The 25,843-nt window shown below is 47.7% G+C and overlaps 1 protein-coding gene across 2 annotated transcripts in view; it reads right to left on the reverse strand.

The window, feature by feature from the left end:
• Positions 1–25,843, reverse strand: part of LOC126990240 (uncharacterized) — a 158,865-nt gene that overhangs the window by 48,407 nt on the left and 84,615 nt on the right. For both annotated transcript variants that reach the window (XM_050848795.1, XM_050848799.1), the window contains one exon: positions 9,153–9,237. The gene's annotated coding sequence lies outside the window, so the exon portion shown is untranslated. The remainder of the gene's footprint in view (positions 1–9,152; positions 9,238–25,843) is intronic.

Here is a 25,843-nt window from a genome sequence, read left to right on the forward strand (position 1 = left end):
GAATCAACAAAACATAACTGCCAAATTTGACCCATTCATCCACTACCCTATTAGTAAACCAGTTCTCGCCCTTCTCTATGAAATCTGAAATCACTCACCTTAACCCGGTAGCAGCGACGAGCCAAATTTGTGGCTTTACCGTGTAGCAGCGACGGGCCAAATTTGTGCCATGATTTAAACCCCCAAAAATAGATGATACATAAACTGATCACAAATACTCTTACCGCCAGAACCTTATCAGTGTCACCCTTATCAAAGCCTTTCGTCCGCTAATACTCTACGATCGCCGCCTTGCATCCTTCGCCTTTCCATAACATACAAATTTATACGATGAGGCCTGGTGTGATAATTCTGGTATGGAAAATTTCTCAACCCGTGATGTTATTTTTTTTGTCTTCCTCTTCTGCCAAGGTGTGAAGGGCATGTGAGCAGCGGGAGAATAACGGGAGGTAGGGAAGGAGGGAGGGACGGAGGGAAGGGGGAAGGCAAAGAGAGAGGAGGGCGTGAGGGAGGGAGAGGAAATGAGGGAGGAGAAAAGGAGGAAAGAGAAGCGGAGATGATTGAAGAGAAGAAAAGTCAGGGGAGTTCAGAGGGAGGAGGAGGAGGAGGAGGAGGAGGAAACTGGAGGTCAAGACTATCATTGAGGAACAAAGCATCTCCTTGTGAGCCTCCTCCTCCTCCTCCTCCACGAAGAAAAGGAAGAGAAAGGAAGGAAGGTAAAAGTGAAAATAAATGTAGGAGAAGAGAAGGAAATGAAGGAAAGAGAAGCGGAGGAAAAAAGAGAGGAAGGGAAGGAGAGAAAGAAGGATGGAAGAACGGAAGGGAGAGAAGAAAAGATAAATGGGAGGGAGAGAGGGAGAAATGGAGGAATGTAGAGGGGAGGGAGGTAGGGAGGAAGGGGAGGAAAGAAAAATAGAAGCTGGAGGAGGTTAGGAAGGAAGGAAGGAAGGAGGAGGAGGAGGAGGAGGAGGAGGAGGAGTAGGAGGAGGAGGAGGAGGAGGAGGAGGAAACAGAAATCATCTCCCACCCATACGGTTATCTCCCAGCATCCTCTCATCTCCCGCCAACACAATCATTCTCTCTCTCTCTCTCTCTCTCTCTCTCTCTCTCTCTCTCTCTCTCTCTCTCTCTCTCTCTCTCTCTCTCTCTCTCTCTCAAATCAAAGTTCCCGTTGCATCAAAGGTTAAAACAAACCCTTTTCATTCAGTGCTCAATAACTCCATCAAATCAAAGCGCTGAACACATTTTACGTACTTTTTTCCGTAATTAAGTACGTGAAAAACTAAGTAAAAAGTACGCGCTTTAAAGGCACCTTTTATGGAAAAACAGAAGGTAAAAAGGGCGCCAAAAAGCACGTAAAAAGTTCGTACTTTTTACGTACTCGTATATCGCGTGCCATTTTATAACTGAGTTGCCTGGGGAGTCATCGCCATGCACGAGATCAGTGAGTGGGTGTGATGGCAACGCTGCACTGACCTCAGAGCGTCGGGTGGCTAGCGACGGGGAGGAGGGAGTGTGAGGACAGGCGGAGGAGAGGAGCACGCGATGAGGCGCAGGATGAGGATGAGGAGGTGAAGGCATGCTGGTGAAGAAAAGTTGTATGGAGGAGGAAGAGGAGAAAGCCAGAGGAGGAGGAGGAGGAGGAGGAGAAGTTTGTGGAAGAGGAGGAGGAGGAGGAGGGTGAGTTACGACTAGTGTGCCATGAAAGGGGAAACCAGTGGGAAAAGGAGGAGGAGGAGGAGGAGGAGGAGGAGGAGGAGGGGGAGGAGGAGGAGTCAAGCCGAGCGTGTCGCGGGGGGTCAGTCAGCGGGACACCCCAGGTAATGCGATCACAGGTGACACGCAACCCCTTCCGGCTCCACCCTCTGCCCTGGCCTACCCTGCCCTGCCCAACCCTACACTATCCTACCCTGCCCTTCCCTGCCCTGCCTTGCCCTGCCCTGCCCAACCCTACCCTATCCTACTCTGCCCTGCAATGCCCTACCCTACCCTACCATACCCTACCCTGCCCTGCTCTGCCCTGACCTACCCTGCGCCTGCCCAACCCTACCCTATCCTACCCTGCCCTACCCTGCCTTGCCTTGCCCTACCCTACCCTGCCTTGCCTTGCCCTGCCCTGCTCTTCCTTGTCTTGCCCTGCCCTACCCTACCCTGCCCCTGCCCTACCTTACCCTACATTCCTTCCCTGTCCTTCCATATCCTACATTAAAGAAGGAAAAAAAGAAGAAAAAAAACAAGTAAAACAATAAGAAACAAAATAAGTTGAAGATGAAGAAGAAAAGAAGACAAGATGATGAAAAAAACAGAAGAAACGCCAAAGGAATACCTCGCAGGCCTTCCCATCACCTCCGCCACGCACCGCAGACTGCAGGAAGGCCGGGCCATTTAACCTGACCCGGAGACTGGCGGGGCGGAAGGCAGGGGAAGGGAGGGGATGAGAGACCAAGAAGGGGAGGGGAGGAAGGAGAAGGAGGGCACGGAGCAGAGAATCAAGGCCGGATATGGGGCAGAAAGATCCACACTGCCGTCACGATACCAACTGCGCAGACGTGACAAAGAAAGCAACTCCACATTCAAGGCAAAACTGTACTAGGAAAAACAACTGCGCAGATGTGACCAAGAAAGGAACTCCACATTCGAGGCAAAACTATACTGGGAAAAACATCAACTGCGCAGACGTGACAAGGAAAGCAACTCCACATTCAAGGAGAAACTATACATGAAAAAACAACTGCGCAGACGTGACAAGGAAAGCAACTCCACATTCAAGGCAAAACTGTACAGGGAAAAAACAACTGCGCAGACGTGACCAAGAAAAGCAACTCCACATTCAAGGCAAAACTGTACTGGGAAAAACAGCTGCGCAGACGTGACCAAGAAAAGCAACTCCACATTCAAGGCAAAACTGTACTGGGAAAAACAGCTGCGCAGACGTAGCAAAAAAACAGCAAATGCGAGAAAAACAACTGCACATCGTAGCAAAAAAAAAAAAAAAAAAACAGCAAATGCGAGAAAAAGGTAAGGCAAGGTAAGGTAAGGCAAGGTAAGGTGAGAAAAGGTAAAGAAAGGTAAAGTAAAGTAAAGTAAGGTAAGGTAAGACAAGGTAAGGTAAGGTGAGAAAAGGCAAGGCAAGGTAAGATATTATAAGGCAAGGCAAGTTAAGGTAAGGTAAGATAAGGTAAGACAAGGTAAGGTAAGATGATATAGGGCAAGGCAAGGTAAGGTAAGGTAAGGTAAGGTAAGACAAGGTAAGGTAAGGTGAGAAAAGGCAAGGCAAGGTAAGATGATATAGGGCAAGGCAAGGTAAGGTAAGGTAAGGTAAGGAAGGTAAGGTAAGGAAAGGTAAGGTAAGGTAAGGTAAGGTAAGATAAGGTAAGACAAGGTAATGTAAGGTAAGGTGAGAAAAGGCAAAAAAAGGTAAAGTAAGGTAAGGTAAGGTAAGGTAAATTTAGGTAAGGAGGGAAGGACAGAAGCGGGTGGTGTTTTCCTTTCCTTCCTTCTTTCTCCTCTTGGTTAATTTAGGTGAAAAAAGCTTCATTATGAGACGACATGATGCGTAAAAAGGGCTTATTATGGAGAGAGAGAGAGAGAGAGAGAGAGAGAGAGAGAGAGAGAGAGAGAGAGAGAATTAGTATTTATTTTCGTTCTCCTTCTAACTAAACTAGCCCTTTCTCTCTCTCTCTTTATCTATCTATCTATCTATCTATCTACATATCTATCAATCTATATATGTCTATCTCTCTCTGTCTGTCAATCTATGTCTATGTATCTACCTATCTATCTATCTATCTATAATTAGGATACATATTTCGCAATGAATCAAGCGTTTTAACATGCAGACGCGTGACAAGGTAATTTGGGTGAAAGAAAAATCGTCTGAAGTTCCTATTGTACTGAAATTGAGCTTTGTCACAAGATTGTTCTCATCAGCAACAGCTTCACCAATAACATATGCAAAGTTATAGACGGTGTTATGCAATGAGCGAAGCGTTTTTGCACACACCAGGCATCTGACACCGCAATGATTTAGCGACAACAGTATCACGAAGGTTCTCATTGCGCAAAGATGTGAAACGATAATGCAATGTAATGAAGCAATGTTGTAATTATGACAGCGCCCTGAGGCACCAGATTAGTACAATGACGCACGCAACACTTACAGCCGTGGGAACAGCGACTAGGATTCAGAAGACGAGGAAAGGCGAACACACTTTAATCTATTCCTCTCCGATCCGACGTTTTCAGATTTTCGTCCTCGTAACACCTAGGTTGGTATTACGACACTTTGCCACCTCACATCACCCATTTCTAGAGGTCAAAGAGGGGATCAGTCGGGTTCTAATGAGTGTTGCTTTAGGTTCATGGCACAGAAGAAGGGTCAGACTACCACCAGGGTCATAAAACTACCCCTGGAAATGCCCACAATTCCTACGAAAGCCTTGTCAAATATGTGTTCTTGGGCGGCGAAATGTCTCCTAATATCTGAATAACGGTAACGCTCATGAACACTAAGTACTGGTACCGAATCAACAGTGTAAAACAATAGTGAATAATGAGTGAAAAGAAGCTAGTGGAAAGTAAAAATATAAAAGGGGGGTTATAAAATGTGAGTGGAGGCCAGATATATACCCCCTTGGATCGGATAGGGTTAAGGTGAGAAAGCGTTATGCAGAGAAGTCCCGCCCGCTACCCTCCTACCTGACTCTACCTGAAGCCAACATTTGTCCAACCACCATCTGATGAGCTGTCCACCACGTACCATATCAGAGCAGCCAGCCTGTGCCCTTCCTCTATCAATTAAGGGGAGGCCTATTTCTCTTTCCCGTCCCGCCCTTTCACTCCGCCCCCAAGGCCGCCCCCCCTTCCCCAAATCCATCTCTATCAACCGAGAGATATAGGTCCATATTATTTAACGTACCTGGCTCTCTTTATTACTATTTCCCAAGACCACGGAGAAGACTTATAACCCGGTGTTTCATGGATGTTTTTTTCCCGTTCAACGTTCAGAGGCCGCGTAAAACTCTCACCAATTTCTCCTCCCGAAATTGACCTCCCTTTCGGCCACCTCTTTTGATTCTTTTTTTTGTAGGAGCAGCGAGTAGCGGGCTTTTTTTACATAATTGTTTCCTTTTTTTGTCTCCTTTGTCGTAAAAATATAAAAAAATAAAAATACAGCATCACAAAACAGTCTATGAGAATCCCAGGAACTTCTACGAGAGGCTTTTGAAACAGCGAACTGAGGCGCTGATACATTCTTTTTTTCCAACAAAGGAGACAGCTCAAGGGCACAAAAAAAGGAAACAATAATAAAAAAAAAATCCCGCTAGTCGCTGCTCCTATAGAGAAATTTAAGAAGACGGACTATATATTTATTTACGTCCGTTCTTTCATTCCATCCGTGAGGCACAAAACGGACGGCGTATTGTGTGTGTGTGTGTGTGTGTGTGTGTGTGTGTGTGTGTGTGTGTGTGTGTGTGTGTGTGTGTTCTCTTAAGACACTTCACGAGTAACGAGCTCTTGTGTGTTAGCTTATCGCCTCTCGCAGGGCCACGGGAGGGGTGAGGGGGCGGCAATGCGGGGGGGCGGCATTGAGGGCGGAGTGAAAGGGTGAGACGGGAAAGAGAAATAGGTAAGGTAAAGTAAGGTAAGGTAAGGAAAGGTAAGGTAAGGGAAGGTTAGGTAAGGTAAGGTAACGTAGCGTAAGGTGAGGTAAGGTAGCGTAAGGTAAGGTAAAGTAAGGGAAAGGAAGGAAAGGGATGGGAAGGGAAGGGAAGGGAAAGTTGGGGAATGGGTGAAAGGCTGAGACGGGAAGGAAGGGAAACAGGTAAGGTAAGACTGGGTAAGGTAAGGTAAAGTAAGATAATGCAAGGGAAGGTAAGGTAAGGTAAGGTTAGGTAAGGCAAGATAAGGTAAGGTAGGGTTAGGTGCAGTAAGGTAAGAAAACAGGGAAATTCTCTTTTTTTTTTTACGTGTCAGCCTATTACGCCTTGATGGTACTCGGCCCCAACCCGTCATGGCGCAGGCAATTTTTTTTATAGTGGCGCCATCTTCTCTTGGCTCATGCTGCCCCCCGGAACTCCTCGATTTACTTGGACGGCTTCCTCTAGAGTCCGGGTTGATGGGTGGTCTTCAGGACAGCATGTGGGTAATCTTAGGCCACTCGGCGGTGACTGAAGAATCCCAGGTGGTAGCGTGGGGATTCGAACCCGCGTCGTCCATCACGCGGTGAATGTGGAGCCCGCACGCTACCACTCAGCCACCGCCTGCACCAAATTGTGAAAACTGTCGACCCTTCTTTGGCGGGAATTATACAAACCCTCTGTTGGGGTTTCTTCGTACTCAGCTTTGTGGACGCTTCATCAGGCTTGCCCTTAGGCCTTGGACTGTCTCCTTTACCATAATACAAACGTTCGTCGGGGCTTCCAGGGTCATGCCGGGCAGCACTCACTCACAACTTCCTAATGCAAGAGTTACCCAGTGTCCTCACTCGCTCATCACTTCCACTGGTAAACGTGGGAACATCGAGATAAAGAAAAATAAAGAAAAAAAAACAACACCAGATGTGGCCAACACGGAAACACGGCTAGGGTTGGGAGGGAGGGAAGGAGGCAGGGAGGGAGGGAAGGAGGGAGGAAGGGAAGGAGGCAGGGAGGCAGGGAGGGAGGGAGGGAGGGAGGGAAGGAGGGAGGGAGGGAGGGAAGGAGGCAGGGAGGGAGGGAGAAGGAAGGCAGGGAAGAAGGGAAGGAGGGAGGGAGGGAAGGAAGGAGGGAGGGAAGGAAGGAAGGAGGGAGGGAGGGAGAGAGGAAAGGAAGAAAGGAGGGAGGGAGGGAGAGAGGAAGGGAAGGAGGCAGGGAGGGAGGGACGGAGGCGGGGGCGAGGCAGCAGCAGGCAGTTCCCGTTTTAACGAGTGTGATAACTCAGAGCCATCAACACAATTTGCCTCATCATACAGTTTTTGCACCGCGCGACCCCGTTTCCGCCGCCGGCAGTGTGCGGAGCCGGGTGACAACGTGACAAGCCGGGTGATAGTGAGGTAGGGGAAGGCGGTGCCGGGTCTGGTTCCTTCCTTATAATTTTTGCTTCAGCGGGGATCATGTTTCTTAATGGTCCCTCCAAGCGAGAAAAATGAGAAAAAATCACCCCTCACACAAACCATTTCATAATATATATCAAAGCATTTGTGATCAGATTATGTATCGTCTATTTTGGGGGTTTATATCATGGCACAAATTTGGCCCGTCGCTGCTACACGGTAAAGCCACAAATTTGGCCCGTCGCTGCTACACGGTAAAGCCACAAATTTGGCCTGTCGCTGCTACACGGTAAAGCCACAAATTTGGCCCGTCGCTGCTACACGGTAAAGCCACAAATATGGCCCGTCGCTGCTACACGGTAAAGCCACAAATTTGGCCCGTCGCTGCTACACGGTTAACGTTTTCTCTTTGCGTTTTTCATGACGTATTTTTTCCTTAATTTCTTTACCGTCGGCCTTCACGGAACCTTCCCTCCAAGTTTTATCAGTATTGCTTCCACTGAATACTGGTATCGAACCCGGGCCTCTAGAGGAAAGGCGGGGTAGCAAACGAATTCTACTCATCGGCACTCAGTGGTGTACATTTCGAGATTTTTCACTGCGTTATATAAGTTTTTCTGCAGTTTTTTCAAATGGCAAGTGTTTTTTCCATTACGAGCACAGGTTCATGGGCCAATGTGACGAATGTGAGCACTGGGGCCAGGCGCATCTATAGTGCATGCCCCCAACATTACTTACTGTCATTACTTCCTCTGCGTCTCCTTCCGCCTCACCGGGAAGCGTCAAGACTGTTCTCAATTTTGAAGCCTTTCTTTGCACGATCCTCGGAGGTTTTCTTCCGAGGGTGACAACCACTTGGGGGTCACTTTACACTCCTGTGGCGATAACAAGACGGCATGGACCTACAGCCGCTAACTTGTGACGGACTGGAGGCTGTGTTTGGCCCTATTCATTTTCCTTCTCTGAAATATCTCTCCGTTTCGCCCACTCTGAGGATGTACTTCTTGACAATACATCACTGGGTCGATAACAAGACTGGAACTAAACTCGCCATGTTCGGTAACTTGTGACTGGGAAGATATCATGTTTGTTTCGCTTTATGCCTTCCTTCAAAAATCCCGCCGCGTCACATTCTGGAGACTCAGTTCTTTGCGTGGAGAGTGTATTGCGTGCTACTTTACACACGTGATGAAGATAAGTATAAAGCTGAATCCAATGTGAAATAAAATTGCGGCTTGGTCCAGCGGTCAGTGCGGTGGGAACATTGCGGGAGGCGGCAGCTGGCGGCCTCCGCGATCACCGAGATAGCGAGCGCCAGCATACAAATGACAACTCTCGGCTTTGTTTTTTATCCACTCCAAGACAACCTTTCTTCTGGAGCAGCCGTCTCCTCGTCATGCGTCGCCTAGTGCAGGGTTCTCTTGGGGTCACAGTACTGGGTCGACTCTTACATCTGCACAAACACAGAGCCAAATACTATACGACGAAAGGCTCACAGCTTATATATGTGTGAAGAAGTGGCGATCTTGTGAGTATGGTGTGGTTAGGCTATGAGAGACTGGAAGGAAGTTGAGGGAAAGAGAAAAGAAGGAAGGAAGGAAGGAAGGCAGAAAGGAAAGAAAGAAGGAAGATAAGGAAGGAAGGAAGGCAGAAAGGAAGAAAGAAGGAAGATAAGGGGGGAAGGAAGGAAGGAAAGAAAGAAGGAAGGAGGAAAGGAAGAAAGGAAGGAAAGGAAGGAAGGAAGCAAGGAAGAAAGGAAAGAAAGAAGGAAAGAAGAAAGGAAAAAAAGAAGGAAGATAAGGAAGGAAGGAAGGAAGAAAGAAAGGAAGGAAGGAAGGAAAAACGGAAGATAAGGAAGGAAGGAAGGAAGAAAGGAGGAAAGGAAGGAAGGAAGGAAGGTAAAGAAGGAAAGGAAGACAGTACTGAGAGACGCTAAGAGGCAGAAAGAAGAAGGAAAGAAGAAAATAAGGAAAAGACGAAGAAATGTAAAGAATGAAAGAAAGACAACACAGCTGCGTCCCTTCCACTGCCACACAACACAAGCTTCTGGACCGCCCTATGATAAGCCCTTCCTCCCCTTGCTCTCCCGGACAAGAGTGGCGCCCTCTGGTATACTCACCGGGATCGCGCGGCTGCCTGGCGGAGGGTAGTGGTGCGGGGCTGCTCGGCGCTCCCCTACCCCCGTCAGCGGCGCCCTCACACTCCTGGAACAAGGGAACCCAACATCAGAAGGGAAGAGAGGAAAGGGGGTAAGGCTGAGAGACACGACAGGTAGAAAGGGAGAGAGATAAATAGAAAAGCAGATAGATTGATAGTTGTATAAATAGATTAGTAGATACAGGTAACTAGAAAGATATATAAGCAGATGGAGATATGTATGTGATATATAGATGAATAAATATAAATAAGGATATAAATAAACGGTAGACAGATAGAGAGGTAGTAAAAGATAGGTATATGGGTCGTATTTTAAAACATTTCGTCGCCCAAGTTCACATATTTGACATGGCTTTTGTATGAGCTGTAGGCCTTTCCAGGGGTAGTTGTATGACCCTGGTGGTAGTTTGACCCTTCTTCTGTGCCATGAACCTTAAAAAACACTCATGAAAAGCAGATTGATCCCCTCTTTGACCTTAAGAAATACTTGATGTGAGAAGCGATGGTATCTTAAAACACGGCCCTATGTATAGATTGACAGAGATATAAATGCAGGTAAAACATAAATCAACGCAAACATATAAACATACATAGAGACAGACAGAGATACACCCACATCCACACCCACACACATGGACACAACTTATACCCACAAACATACACCCACCCACAGCCACCCACACCCCCACACAGACACACCTTACACCCACACCCACACACCCCCACACACGGACACAACTTACACCCATCATTTCCCTTCTATCTGCCAGCACAGGACCAGCAGCGTGTTACGAGGTGGCGGCGTCTTGAGCGTTTCGTAACAGGACACTAAAAGTCTCTCGGCCAGAGCACGCCACGTATTTACCTGCCTCGCGCCCGCCTCGGTTCGCCTCGACAACTTTCGCTCTTTCCCTTCCGGTATGTCACGCCGCAGGACACAAGGGAAAGTAAATAGTTTGCTGGCGGCGGGAACCAACCATTCCTTTGTACTGTGTTGCTGCAGCATAGAGCGGACCGCCGGCAACACAAGACTACACACACAAAAAGCACATTGTTCCATATAAGAAAAGAGTCAGAAAAAGAGGCCAAAATACAGTTATCATATATAGTTACCAAATTTAGCCGGACGAAACAAAATTGGACGTTGCGATGCACTTCAGCCGCTGCACCGCGCCCGACATGACGCGAGATGCAGCGACACTGACGACACGGAAAACCACTCAGCGGGTGTCGGGTCAGGAGACAAGGCGCGTAGTGGTCGTGAGACGCCACTCACTCATACACGCCTAACCGATATCAACCTTAGTGTACAGGTTTTCGGCCATAATACTAATACCTGTCAGCTATTACCAACTCAGGGAACTAGCGGCGGCTCTTAAACTGTTTGAACTTTTGCTAAAATCCACATAATTCACTTGCAGTTATTGTTTGTTTACGCCATAGTATTATTAACTGAGGTAATTTTGTTTCATTTTTTTTGTTTGTTTGTTTTTCTACGCATTTAGCGCCGGTAGGCTTGCTTGAGGGGCCTGGATGGTAGTCGGCCCCAGCCCGTCATGGCGCAGGCAAGTGTTTATAGTGGCGCCATCTTCTCCTGGCTCATGCTGCCCCCCGGAACTCCTTCATTTACTTGGACGGTTTCCTCTAGAGTCCGGGTTGATGGGTGGTCTTCAGGACAGCATGTGGGTAGTTTTAAGCCACTCGGCGGTGACTAAAAAATCCCAGGTGGTAGCGTGGGGATTCGATCTCGCGTCGTCCATCACGCGGTGAATGTGGGCCCAGCACGCTACCACTCAGCCACCGCCTACCCATAAATAATTACTTATCCGTAAAAGTGGTTCATAGAAAGCTGGCAGCGATGGGGTCAGGTTCAGGAAAGGACACATCCCTGTAATAAGGGCGTTGGAGTTTTGTCAACCGGTTTCTTGAGCCGCGGCACGGGCTGGAGACGCTCGGCCGAGACATGTAGACGGGTTTGCTGACCAGCTTCCATCTTTGGGCCAGATCATCTCACAATGGTTTCACCCTCCCCTCTTCCCCCCCCCAAAAAAAAAAAAATAGTGTCAATTTAGAGACTAGAACAAGAAAGTGTTGTCACAGAAAATTATTACTCGGCTCAGATAACGACAAACATCCGTGACTTAGTTGTCTCCACCCGTTGGAATATTCACTGGCTGTCATTTATGTCTTCCTGAGAATCGCTGCGTAGACACGAGTTGGCTGGCAGACCTGCGCACCTGGTAGGCCTTGCCAACACCCTGACCTGACCGGCGCAGACTTTCCTTGATCCGCTTAACCTCTTGACCGCGAATTTCCTACAAGAAGACATCACCAAGCTACAGGAATGGAACAAAAAGTGGCTGCTACAATTCAATGAAGAAAAATGTAAAGTCCTGCACCTTGGGAGAGGATATCCAGCACACCAATACCACATGGGAAACACTCTGGGACTATATGTTACCAGGCTACCAGTGAAAGCCGAATCCGTTCCAATCGCAGCGTTCCTTGACCTGCAACCCGAGATGTGACGAGCTTAGGCATCAAGAGGATGTGAAGCGCCGCGTTGTGTTACCTTCAAGAAGCGACCAATACCTTCAGACACGTAAAAGACTATGGGTCGTATTTTAAAACATCTCGTCGCCCAAGTTCACATGTTTGACAAGGCTTTCGTAGGTGTTGTGGGCATTTCCAGGGGCAGTTTCATGACCCTGGTAGTAGTTTGACCCTTCCTCTGTAGCATGAGCCTAAAGAAACACTCATTAGAACCTGACTGATCCCCTCTTTGAACTTCATTACTAAACATCTCGTCGCCCAAGTTCACATATTTGACAAGGCTTTCGTATGTGTTGTGGGCATTTCCAGGGGTAGTTTCATGACCCTGGTAGTAGTTTGACCCTTCCTCTGTAGCATGAGCCTAAAGAAACACTCATTAGAACCTGATTGATCCCCTCTTTGAACTTCATTACAAAACATTTCGTCCCCCAAGTTCACATATTTGACAAGGCTTTCGTAGGTGTTGTGGGCATTTCCAGGAGCAGTTTCATGACCCTGGTAGTAGTTTGACCCTTCCTCTGTACCATGAACCTAAAGAAACACTCATTAGAACCTGATTGATCTCCTCTTTGACCTTTAGAAATAACTGATGTGAGAAGCGATACTGTCTTGTAATACCTGGTCAGTTTTACAGTCCAATACACTAAATTTGTGAGCGCCCCAACCAAACAGAAAACACGACCAAAACTCCTTATTGTTCTAGTGTTTGGCGTTGATATAAAAAGAGAAGGAAATTTTAGGAAACCACACAGGGAATCTCTTTATTAGTATCTGGTGTTGAGTAGAAATAATGGATCACTGTGGGAAATATAGTTTGTTTTGGACGCTAACAATGACACGGTATTGGATTGTCGAACTGGCCACGTGCTCTCAAACATTTCGGGTCTTGGGTAAGTATTATAAGACACATTCGCTTCTCATATCAACTATTTCTGAAGGTCAAAGAAGGGATCAATCGGGTTCTAATAAGTGTTTCTTCAGGTTCATTGTACAGAGGAAGGGTCAGACTACCACCAGGGTCATAAAACTACTTCTGGAAATGCCCCAAACTCCTAGGAAAGCCTTGTCAAATGTATGTTTCTTTAGGTTCACGGTACAGAGGAAGGGTCAGACTACCACCAGGGTCATAAAACTACTTCTGGAAATGCCCCAAACTCCTACGAAAGCCTTGTCAAATGTATGTTTCTTTAGGTTCACGTTACAGAAGAAGGGTCAGACTAACACCTGGGTCATAAAACTACTTCTGGAAATGCCCCAAACTCCTACGAAAGCCTTGTCAAATGTATGTTTCTTTAGGTTCACGGTACAGAGGAAGGGTCACACTACCACCAGGGTCATAAAACTACTTCTGGAAATGCCCCAAACTCCTACGAAAGCCTTGTCAAATGTATGTTTCTTTAGGTTCACGGTACAGAGGAAGGGTCAGACTACCACCAGGGTCATAAAACTACTTCTGGAGATGCCCCAAACTCCTAGGAAAGCCTTGTCAAATGTATGTTTCTTTAGGTTCACGGTACAGAAGAAGGGTCAGACTACCACCAGGGTCATAAAACTACTTCTGGAAATGCCCCAAACTCCTAGGAAAGCCTTGTCAAATGTATGTTTCTTTAGGTTCACGGTACAGAGGAAGGGTCAGACTAACACCAGGGTCATAAAACTACTTCTGGAAATGCCCAAAGCTCCTAGGAAAGCCTTGTCAAATATGTGAACTTTGGTGACGAAATGTTTAGTAATATGGCCCCTAAGTTAGTGTCGTATTTGTAAAGATTTCGAGGACCAAGCACACGTATCTGACTAGGCCTTCGTAGGAGCTTGGGGCATTTCCAGGGATAATTTAATGACCCTGGTGGTAGTTTGACTCATCTTCTGTACCATGAACTTATAAAAAAACCACTCATGAGAACCCGATTAATCTTTTTTTTGGCCTTTGGAAAGTTGATGTAAGAAAACAGACACAGAAGCAGAGAGAGACAGAAACATCCATCCATCCATTTATCCATCCATCCAGACAGACAGACAGACAGACAGACAGACAGACGGACAGGTAAGGCCAGGTACACCAATAATAAGACATTCACCCCGGCCATTCAGGTTCCCGTACGAGCTTCATTCACCGTCCAATTACGCTTTTGTTGCCAGCCCGAAAATATGGAGGAGAGATGGAGCCAAAAGCGTTTGAAAAAATACGGAGGTAAGGGCCATATTTTAAGACATCATCGCTTCTCACATCAACTATTTCTAAAGGTCAAAGAGGGGATCAATCTGGTTTTCATGAGTGTTTTTTAAGGTTCACCAGGGTCATAAAACTACCCCTGGAAAGGCCTACAGCTCCTACGAAAGCCATGTCAAATATGTGAACTTTGGCGAGGAAATGTTTAGTAATGAAGGTCAAAGAAAGGATCAGTCGGGTTCTAATGAGTGTTTCTTTAGGTTCACGTTACAGAGGAAGGGTCAGACTACCACCAGGGTCATAAAGCTACTCCTGGAAATGCCCCAAACTCCTACGAAAGCCTTGTCAAATGTGTGTTTCTTTAGGTTCACGGTACAGAGGAAGGGTCAGACTACCACCAGGGTCATAAAACTACTTCTGGAAATGCCCCAAACACCTACGAAAGCCTTGTCAAATGTATGTTTCTTTAGGTTCACGGTACAGAAGAAGGGTCAGACTAACACCAGGGTCATAAAACTACTTCTGGAAATGCCCCAAACTCCTACGAAAGCCTTGTCAAATGTATGTTTCTTTAGGTTCACGGTACAGAGGAAGGGTCAGACTACCACCAGGGTCATAAAACTACTCCTGGAAATGCCCCAAACTCCTACGAAAGCCTTGTCAAATGTATGTTTCTTTAGGTTCACGGTACAGAGGAAGGGTCAGACTACCACCAGGGTCATAAAACTACTCCTGGAAATGCCCAAAACTCCTACGAAAGCCTTGTCAAATATGTGAACTTGGGCGACGAAATGTTTTAAAATACGACCCTAAGACTTTTGACAACTACTAAATGAATAAAGTGCACACAAGCTCACAAGTGTTAGCTGTTCCTGCACGACCTGCCCCGGCCTGCCCTGCCCTGCCCCGACCTGCCTGGCTATATATAGAGGATGAGGTATCTAGTTCTTGCCCGCCTCACCTTCCCCCTCCTTCCTTCTCTCCTCACCTCCCCTCGCCCGCCCTATCCTTTCCTTCCTTCTCACCTCCCCCTCCATCCTTCTCTCCTCACCTCCCCTCGCCCGCCCTATCCTTTCCTTCCTTCTCACCTCCCCCCTCCATCCTTCTCTCCTCTAACTTCTCAACCTTCTTCTCTCCCTCCCTCCCTCCTTTCCTCCAACTGGTTAACCTCCTCCTCCTCTTGTTTCCTCCCCTCCTCTCCATCAGTTCCTTACTCCCTCCAACTTCTCCCTTTTCCCTCCTTCCCTCCAACTTCTCAACCTTCTTCTCTCCCTCCTTCCTTCCTTGCCTCCAACTTCTAAACCTTCTTGTCTTCTTGTCTTCTTCCCTCCCCTCCTTCAGTTCCTTACTCCCTCCAACTTCTCCCCCTTTCCCTCCTCCCTCCCCCCTCCTTCCCTCCATAATCACATAATGTCCGTCATCAGCGCCGCTACACTGTTCCGCCGCGCGATTTATCACACTAATTACAACGACGCTACGCGATCTGGAATTAAACCAGCGGAAAAACGACCCGGATTTGAGCACTTTCCCCCCTCCGTGGAAAACGCTTCGTAACCCCGCAGCGTCGGGTCTCGCAGCGCTGAACGTGCGGTGCGGGGCCACACAGCTGTCGTCGGCGGGGAAGGTGTTACAAAGCACCCCTTGACTGTGGATTTCCAACAAGAAGACATCACCAAGCTACAAAAATGGAACAAAAAGTGGCTGCTACAATTCAATGAAGAAAAATATAGTCATGCACCTTGGGAGGGGATATCCAGCACACCAATACCACATGGGAAACACTCCACTATCCACCACAGAGGCAGAGAAAGACCTGGGAGTGTATGTTGCCAGGCTACCAGTGAAGGGATATCCAGCACACCAATACCACATGGGAAACACTCCACTATCCACCACAGAGGCAGAGAAAGACCTGGGAGTATATGTTACCAGGCTACCAGTGAAGGGATATCCAGCACACCAATACCACACGGGAAACACTCCATTATCCACCACAGAGGCAGAGAAAGACCTGGGACTATATGTCACCAGGCTACCAGTGAAGGGATATCCAGCACACCAATACCACATGGGAAACACTCCACTATCCACCACAGAGGCAGAGAAAGACCTGGGACTATATGTTACCAGGCTACCAGTGAAGGGATATCCAGCACACCAATACCACACGGGAAACACTCCATTATCCACCACAGAGGCAAAGAAAGACCTGGGAGTGTATGTTACCAGGCTACCAGTGAAGGGATATCCAGCATACCAATACCACATGGGAAACACTCCACTATCCACCACAGAGGCAGAGAAAGACCTGGGACTATATGTTACCAGGCTACCAGTGAAGGGATATCCAGCACACCAATACCACATGGGAAACACTCCATTATCCACCACAGAGGCAGAGAAAGACCTGGGACTATATGTTACCAGGCTACCAGTGAAGGGATATCCAGCACACCAATACCACATGGGAAACACTCCATTATCCACCACAGAGGCAGAGAAAGACCTGGGACTATATGTTACCAGGCTACCAGTGAAGGCAAAAACGTACCAATCGCAGCGGACGGGTAAAACTTACAGGCGCCCCACTTCGCCACTTTGGAAAGCCTCTCGTAGAAGAAGTTGCTGGGGGTTTTCAAGGACGGTTTTATGATCCTGGTGATAGTTCTACACGACTTCTGCAACTTGAACGGAAAAGAAAATCACACGTTTACAAGATCACAAGAAGTTGCTGAGCTTGATTGGGCGGGGAAGTGGCAGATGGAATTCAATGTCGGGAAGTGTAGCATTTTGAGTGTAGGTAGGAATAATCCCTCACACAATTACTCCTTAAATGACACTCCTCTAAGCAGGTCTGGGCGTGAGAGAGACTTAGGAGTCCTAGTGAGCGCTGACCTCCGTCCTAGGGCTCAATGCATTCAGGCTAAAAACCGGGCAAACAGAGTACTTGGTTTCATCTCAAGGAGCGTAAGCAATAGGAGCGCTGAAGTCATCCTCAAACTTCACTGAGCACTAGTTAGACCTCATCTCGATTATGCAGTTCAGTTCTGGTCCCCCTACTATAGAATGGATATCAAGATGTTAGAATCTGTACAGAGGAGGATGACGAAGATGATTCAGGGGGTGAGAAACTTGCCTTATGAAGACAGACTGAAGCATTTAAATCTACACTCTCTAGAAAGGCGAAGGTTGCGAGGAGACTTGATCGAAGACTATAAATGGATGAAGGGCTTTAATAAAGGGGATGTCAATAAGATTTTGATAGTAAAAGAGCCAGGTAGGACGCGTGGCAATGGTTTTAAGTTAGACAAATTCAGATTCAACAAAGACATAGGCAAGAATTGGTTCACCAATAGAGTGTACAGGAGCTGCCTGGTATAGGCCAACTGGCCTCTTGCAGACTCCTTACGTTCTTATGTTCTTATGTTCTTATTTTCCATGGACTGTTTCGAGGTCCTGGTGATAGCTGCACACGATGTATGTTCCCTGAACGGAAAAATCACATCCGAAAACCCAGTTAATCTTCTCTGAGTCCTGGGAAAAATAGTCGTAATGGGAGTGCGATACGTTTAAAAATATGGCCCTTAGTGACCGCTTGGCGGGGCGGCGTTGCGGTGCTCCGGCCACTCACGCACCTGCCCAGTGTCCCTAATGGTTCTTACACCTGCTGGCGGGCCGGGGCCAACAACGGCAGTTTCTTCATCTATGGCCCTTGTGTAATGCCCGAAATTGACCTCTCTTTCGGCCACCTCTTTTGATTCTTTGTATAGGAGCAGCGAGTAGAGGGCTTTTTTTATTGAGCTGTCTCCTTTGTTGTAAAAAAAAAAAATCGTTACCATACCGCCACACGAAAACTCAATTCAGTCTCGGAAAGGATATTACCGGTACCGGGGAATCGAACCCGCGACTAGCGAGACGGGAAAGCCACTCCCTAACCGGTCAGCCAGAGAGGTACCCCCCTGGCGGAATGAGTATGGGAGGCTTTTCGCATCTGGCGGGTCAACTACACTCGAATTCCTAAAGGGGTTATTACACTGGGCAAATTTTCCGTCGATCTTCAGTCAAACCACGATTTCCGCTAGCGTGATTCTCATTCGTTTCTTGTTATTGCTGATGATGATGATGGTGAGTAATACCGTCATCCTTCAGTGAAATCTACCGTAGCTTTGGAAGATCGTGGACGCGTCAGAAAACCACGGAAATATGAGAACCACGCCAGCGGGAATCGTGGTTTGACTGAAGATCCACGGAAATTTTGCCCAGTGTGATAGCCCCTTAAGACGTCCAATGATGGGATGGAGGGGATTCCTGAACCTAGTAAATAAAAAGATCAATGTCTTCACTGTTTACTATTCATTCCTGTGCTGTTTATGTTCCTATTGAAAGATTTAGCCAGCATCTTTCTTCCCCCATCCCATTAACTTCCATTGTCTCTACTATTTCCATATATAAAAAAAGATCAATGTTTCCGCTGTTTTCTATTCATTCCTGCGCCGTATATTTTCCTAGTGCACTTAAGATTTACTCAGTATCTTCCTTCTTTCATCTCATTCACTACCTTCGTCTCTATGTCCAAAGGGAAAAGAAAAACATCACTTTCTTGTTCATTCCTATGCTGTCCAACTTCCTAAAGCAAGATATACCCCGCATCTTCCTTCTCTCATCCCATTCACTCCCTTCGTCTTCATGTCCATTCCTATGCTGTCCAACTTCCTAAGGCAAGATATACCCCGCATCTTCCTTCTTGCATCCCATTCACTCCCTTCGTCATCACTCTTGCCTCCCTCCTAGGATGTGGACGCTTTCAGGAGGAAGAAAGCATCACGACACCTTCCCCATCTAATCTGGTCACGCTTTTTATACTCGTGTTCTGATTTTGGGGGAGCAGCAAATAGAGGACTTGTATAATTTCTGTTTTGTTGTGTCCTTGGCTGCCTCCTTCGCCGCAGACAAGTGTGAAGGGCGACACACACACACACACACACACACACACACAGTAAAAAAAAAAAACGAAAATAAAAGAATAAAAAAAATTAACTGTGTGTGTGTGTGTGTGTGTGTGTGTGTGTGTGTGTGTGTGAACAAACTAGTTATAAGTATGATGTGTGTTCCGCGATACTGTGGTTCGATCAGCGCGACATTACGAGATGAATTCAGTCGCGAAAAAGAAATACGAGGCAAGAACAGGTAACAAACAGGTAGGCACATCCCCTCCCCCTCCCCCTCCCCGCCCTCCCCCGCCCCCTCCCCCCTCCCCCTCCCACACACAAACGCGTGTCATTGCTTCGGGTCTGTCATGCACCACCACTCGTGAACGAAAACTTCCCTCCCTCCCTCCCTCCCTCCTCCGCACACCGCTTCCCGCCTCCTCCCTCTCCACCTCAGCAATCGTCGCCCTCGCTTCCGCTAAACTTTTCCTCTTTTCCCCCCTAAGAACGACGGTAGTGTTTTTGCGGGTTGTCAGATAATTTAATTTTTGACATGAAAGTTTTAGTCTGTGAATTGTTTACTGTGGAATGCGTATCATCGGTTTATTTTCAAAGAGGTTATTTTTTTTTTTTACTACGCCCTATATACCGTAGGCATGCATGCTTGAGGGCTGGATGTATTCGGCCCCAGCCCAGCCCAAGCAGGCAAGTTAGTGGCGCGTGGCGCATAGTCGACAAGAGCCGCTCCACTGATGAAACGTGACAACAAAATATCTTGTCGAGTCACACAGAAGCATGAGTGTGTGTGGCGGAGGCGTGGACGACACAGCACGCGTCGCGACCACCGTGCTGTGTTGAGGCGTACAGGCCAAGGGTAACGGCACACGCACAGGAGGAAGGGTCGTCTTAAGCTTTTAAAACATCCTCGGGTGCCCTGTGCGAGTAAGGTCCGTCCCCTTACTGCCGAGCCTTACCGCGCTACGGAGCAACAGACGAGTGCTGTGAGGGACGACGTGCAGGGAACCATGGACGCAGCAACACCAGCTATTCTCTGCGAGTGTAAAAACTGCTGAGTAACAGAGGCAAGGCTGCGAGGAGACCATGGAGGTAGGAGATGGACCGCCCATATCTTCACGCCGCCTAAGGACCGACCACGGGACTGTTGTGGGCCAGGCGTGCTGCTAACCACCAAGGCCTCGCTGACCGCTAAGCGCCACGGGCACCGGGCTGTGTGTGTGTGTGTCGTGAGGGTTGTCACACTGCACACTCAGAGGGGACTCTTACAAAGCTCCGTGACAATGAGACTACCAAGACATAAGGCTGACGGGACTTTACTAACAATATACTGCATAATATTACTGTAAAAAACACGTCCACACCGGTAAAAACAGAAAAAATTAAGCCATCTGTCTCCACGCCGCTGCCTCGGGAGGGCGGCGGCTAGGGCTGAGCGCGTCGCCGCGGGCAGCAGCCGCGGGCACGTGGAGGCAGGTGTGGCGGGCGGCAGCGGGAGGAAGGGCCGGCGGAGCAGCGGTGTGAGGATGTAACGGGGCCTCGCACCCCCGCCGGTCCTGTTAGTGGTGCGAGGGTCACCTGCACGAGGCGCCGCCACACCACCACCACCACCACGCCGCGCGCTCCACGCCTCCTCGTCGCTGTGGAGGTGCCCGTGCGGCGTGGACGTGTACGCCAGACACACCCAAAGTTGCCTAACACGAACACAACGTTAGCCTGCGTCCTGCAATACAAAGTAGCTGCACAGAACAGCGAGGCTTGTAATGCGTCATGACGCGCAATAGTGTATCCGCGACATGAAGAATAAAAATAAACCTTTCTTCAGCTTCTTCTCTTTCATTTTTCAATAGTCATGATACATACCAGAGTGACCAACTAGTAGGAGAGATGACACTTAATTCTTGGAGGTAAATGGATATAAGCGAAGCAATGTTAATGGCTGTATTATTATTATTATTATTATTATTATTATTATTATCATTATTATTATTATTATTATTATTATTATTATTATTATTATTATTATTATTATTATTATTATTGGTAGTAGTAGTAGTAGTAGTAGTAGTAGTAGTAGTAGTAGTAGTAGTGGTGTGGGAAAAGATAGAGGTGGGTGCATACATTATAGCTCATCTCTATCTCATTGGCCCTTTAACCCGGTAGCTGCGGGGACCATGTTTCTTAAAGGTCCCTCTAAGCGAGAATAATGAGAAAGAATCATCACTCACGCAAACCATTTCATAATATATATCAACGCATTTGTGATCAGTTTATGCGTCATCTATTTTTGGGGGGTTTGTATCATGGCAGAAATTTGGCCCGTCGCTGCTACACGTAAAATTCCCACGAGTTGGCCTGGCAGAGGTGGTGTGGTGCCCCCGCCCCCTTTCACGCCCTGCCCACCCCGGCAAACCGTGGTGGCCGCCTCATCAGTTAGGGGGCTTCATGGTGCAGTGGTTAGCACACTCGGCTCACAACCAAGAGAGCCCGGGTTCGATTCCCCGGTGGAGTTGAAAAATTGGGGCGGCTTTTCCGATACCCTACGCCCCTGTCCACCCAACAGTGAATGGGTACCAGGTATTAATTGGGGGTTGTGTCCCGTCTCCTGAGATCTGTTCCCTTCTCCTATAATTCCTTCCCCTTCTGTCTCTCTCCGGCATATGACCACAGATGTTGCGCCGACTAAACCAAACTTTCCAACTTTCCGCCTCATCAGCGCCTCGAGAAGCATCCCAATGACCCTAGTGCCCCCCTCGCTCCCTCGTGCCCCCCCCCCACCCTGCCGCCCCGCCCGTCCTCCACATCCGGGCCGCGGCGTTACGACAGCCCCGTGACGACACACGCTGCCAAGAATACCTGCATTTCACCCACAACTGCGCACCTACACCAACACACACACGCACGCACGCACGCACGCACGCACACGCACCTCGTCCCCCACACCGTCGATTAAATAATTACCCCAACCTTCCCCACCTTCCCCGCCTCGCCCCTCTTCGCTCCCCCACCCCCCCACCCCCCAACCGTCATTACGCCTCCCCGGCACCCGCGATTAAGACACAAAGGTAGAAAAGCGGTGTGTGTGTGTGTGTGTGTACTTATTGCTACTAATACTACTACTACAACTGCTACTACAACTACTACCACTACTACTACTACTACTTATAATAATAATAATAATAACAATGATAATAACGATGATGATGATGATGATAATAATAATAATAATAATAAGAAGAAGAAGAAGAAGAAAAAGAGGAGTGAGAAAAACAACAAGAAGAGTAAAAATAAGAATAAGGAAAAAAGGAAGAAAAAAATAATAATAATAACAACAGACGGTCATCACAATTATATACAGGCTAATAACAGCGGCTAACGGTCTCGAGGGTCCGTGCGACGCCTCTGGACACGGCTTATCGGTGGGGAGGACCTGCGGCCACGAGTGTCCCGCCTCGACGACGCCCCACGGAGGACTGACACGCCGAGGGGGAGCAAAGAAGAGAGAGTTTGGGAGACACACAAAACGCAGACAACCCCGACAACCCCGACCCGCACCTCCTTGTCAACGCTGCTGCTATGATTAATGATGACCACAATAATAATAATAATAGTAATAACAACAACAACACACAACACCAAAGCCACTGCCGCCGCCCCAATCCATTACGGGTCACGCGTTGGTGTTTTCCTCGGCCGCTGGTTAATTAAAGGCTTATCCTCGTTGATGCTTATGACTGTACCGCCCCCCCCTTCCCCCATGCCCCGCCCGCCCCTCCCTGCCCTGCCTCGCCCAGCTCCATCCCTTCTCGCCCGCGTCTTCCCGATCTCTCTACGGGTATGTGGTTCCCTAGTAATGATGCTCGGCTGTAGCTTCAAAATTAACAAGGAGGTGTTCTGGATTATACTCCGGTTATGATTTCCACTCAGAATTATCATACATGAGTCTCTCCTTACCTCTTCTTACACACACACACACACACACACACACACACATACACATACACACACATAATTGAAGGCTCCCCTCCACAGCTTCCCTCGGTAACGCGTCTGGTGGTCAGGGCGGCGCCGCGCGTGGCCGGAAGGTCAACTCGTGGTTAGCGGCAGGTGACGCGAGTGGCCGCCACGCTTGACGGCGAGATGACGGCGCTGACGCAACGCTGACGCAAGAAAGAAATCTGTTAGAAGCTGTGCATGACGCCTGACAACCCGTGGCGCGGAGAGGAAGGCTGTGCGGCGTCCTGTGGCGGTGCTGTGATCATCTGTACGTTATAAGATTAATGGGGGTTTCGTGGTGCAGTGGTTAGCACACTCGGCTCACAATCGAGAGAGCCCGGGTTCGATTCCCGGGCGGAGTGGAAAAATGTGGGCGGCTTTTCCGATACCCTACGCCCCTGTCCACCCAGCAGTGTCCCGTCTCCTGGGGTCTGTTCCCTTCTCCTTTAATTCCTTCCCCTTCTGTCTCTCTCCGGTATATGACCACAGATGTTGCGCCGACTAAACGAAACTTTCCAACTTTACAAGATTACAGTACTTCGAACATTGCATTTATCAGTTTCAAAGTCATATTCATAAACATTTCGGCTCCCGAGCACACACATTTGACCTGGTTTTCATAGGAGTTGTGGGTCTATTTATTTTCCAGGGTAGTTTTATCACCAGTTTGACATTTCTTCTGTACCAACAACATGAAAATGCTCCAGAACATTGCATTTATCGGTGTCAGCGTCATATTCAAACACATTTTGGCGCCCTAGCACATACATTTGAACCTGGCTTTCGTAAGAGTTGTGGGTCTTTTCAAGGGTAGTTTTATGACCCTGGTGATAATTTGGCATCTCTTTTGTATATCAAGAGCGTGAATAAGCACTCAAGAACATAGCATTTATCGGTGTCAGGGTCATATTCAAACACAATTCGGCGCCCGGGCACCCACAATTGAACCTGGCTTTCGTAAGAGTTGTGGGTCTTTTCAAGGGTAGTTTTATGACCCTGGTGATAGTTTGGCATCTCTTTTGTATATTGTGAATAAGCACTCCAGAACATTGCATTTATCGGTGTCAGGGTCATATTCAAACACAATTCGGCGCCCGGGCACACACAATTGAACCTGGCTTTCGTAAGAGTTGTGGGTCTTTTCAAGGGTAGTTTTATGACCCTGGTGATAGTTTGACATTTCTTCTGTGTACAAAGAACGTGAAAAAGCACTCCTGAGAACCCGACTGATCTCCTTCTTCGGCCTTTGGATATTGTGTACGGATGTGCGAGGCGGACACATCTGGCAATACCGTCCCTAGACCCAAAACTGTGTCACCCGAAATTGACCTCTCTTTCGGCCACCTCTTTTGATTCTTTTATTTTAGGAGCAGCGAGTAGCGGGCTTATTTTATTATTGTTGTTTCCTTTTTTTGTGCCCTTGAGCTGTCTCCTTTGTTGTAAAAAATAAAGTAACGATATTTAACTAAAGATATTGTTAATTATTGATGTTTTTGGCGGTATTAATGGGTCAGAAACCAGAGAGAGAGAGAGAGAGAGAGAGAGAGAGAGAGTAACATTAATAACAATAACTTAGTCTCTCCTTTAACCTGAATAAGTAAATAAAAAATATGTTCTTCTAAATAATTCGTGTCCACATTTCGTCTTAAGAAGTCAGTAAGCTCAAGAACGATGATAAAATGTGACTTATTCCTCCAAAGCGAGAGAGAGAAGCATTTATCTAGTGTTCCTGGCGGTGAGGGCGACGGTACTGTGGCCGCGGCGTGGGACCAGCGAGGCGGTGCGGGCCTTGGGGCGCTCCACGCTACGCCGCCGCGCGTAATGCTTCTCGGCAGGAGTTATGAATGAGCGTCCCCCAGCAGCGTCACGCAGCCTCTGTCGCCGCCGCCAAGCCTTCCCCACGCTCCGCTGGCCACCAGGAACCTCGTGTGTGTGTGTGTGTGTGTGTGACGCAGTGGACGGAGGCTTGCTGGTGTGGCCACGCGTCGCCAACTTAGCCATCCGAGAGAGAAGGATAAATAAGAGAAGTAAAGAGAGAGAGAGAGAGAGAAGGATAAACAGGGAAGTGAAGGAGAAAGACCTCATCGCGCACAACACACACACACACACACACACACACACACACACACACACACACACACACACACACACAGTTAAAACACAAACAGATCGGTAAATAAACACATTATAATATACAGAAAGACACGCGCAGATTGAAGATTATTCGCCTCAAGAACGAAAGCAAAAAAAATAATTAAATAAAATAAAAATATAAATAAGACTAGCGATCACCTGAAGAACAAGACTCCAAAGCAAGATGTGGACTATATGAAAACAAGTAAACATTCAAATAAACACAAACAAACAAATAAACAAAAGGAGTATATGAGACCCAGTGAATATAGCGTATATATATAATTTCACATTTTTTTTTTTTTTTTTTTTTACAGCAAAGGAGACAGCTCAAGGGCACAAAAAAGTAAACATTAATAAAAAAAAAAGCCCGCTACTCGCTGCTCCTAAAAAGAATCCAAAGAGGTGGCCGAAAGATAAGTCAGTTTCGGGAGGAGAGGTGTCCTGATACCCTCCTCTTGAAAGAGTTCAAGTCGTAGGCTGGAGGAAATACAGATGAAGGAAGATTGTTCCAGAGTTTACCAGCGTGAGGGATGAAAGAGTGAAGATGCTGGTTAAGTCTTGAATTAGGGGTTTGGACAGTATAGGGATGAGCATGAGTAGAAAGTCGAGTGCAGGGCCGCGGGAGGGGGGAGGCATGCAGTTAGCAAGTTCAGAAGAGCAGTCAGCGTGGAAATATCGATAGAAGATAGAAAGAGGCAACATTGCGGCGGAATTTAAGAGGTAGAAGACTATCAGTATGAGGAGGAGAGCTGATGAGACGAAGAGCCTTTGCCTCCACTCTGTCCAGAAGAGCTGTGTGGTGGAGCCCCCACACATGAGATGCATACTCCATACGAGGGCGGACAAGGCCCTGTA

This window comes from Eriocheir sinensis, chromosome 6 (assembly GCF_024679095.1).
Source record: "Eriocheir sinensis breed Jianghai 21 chromosome 6, ASM2467909v1, whole genome shotgun sequence".
Taxonomy (NCBI): domain Eukaryota; kingdom Metazoa; phylum Arthropoda; class Malacostraca; order Decapoda; family Varunidae; genus Eriocheir; species Eriocheir sinensis.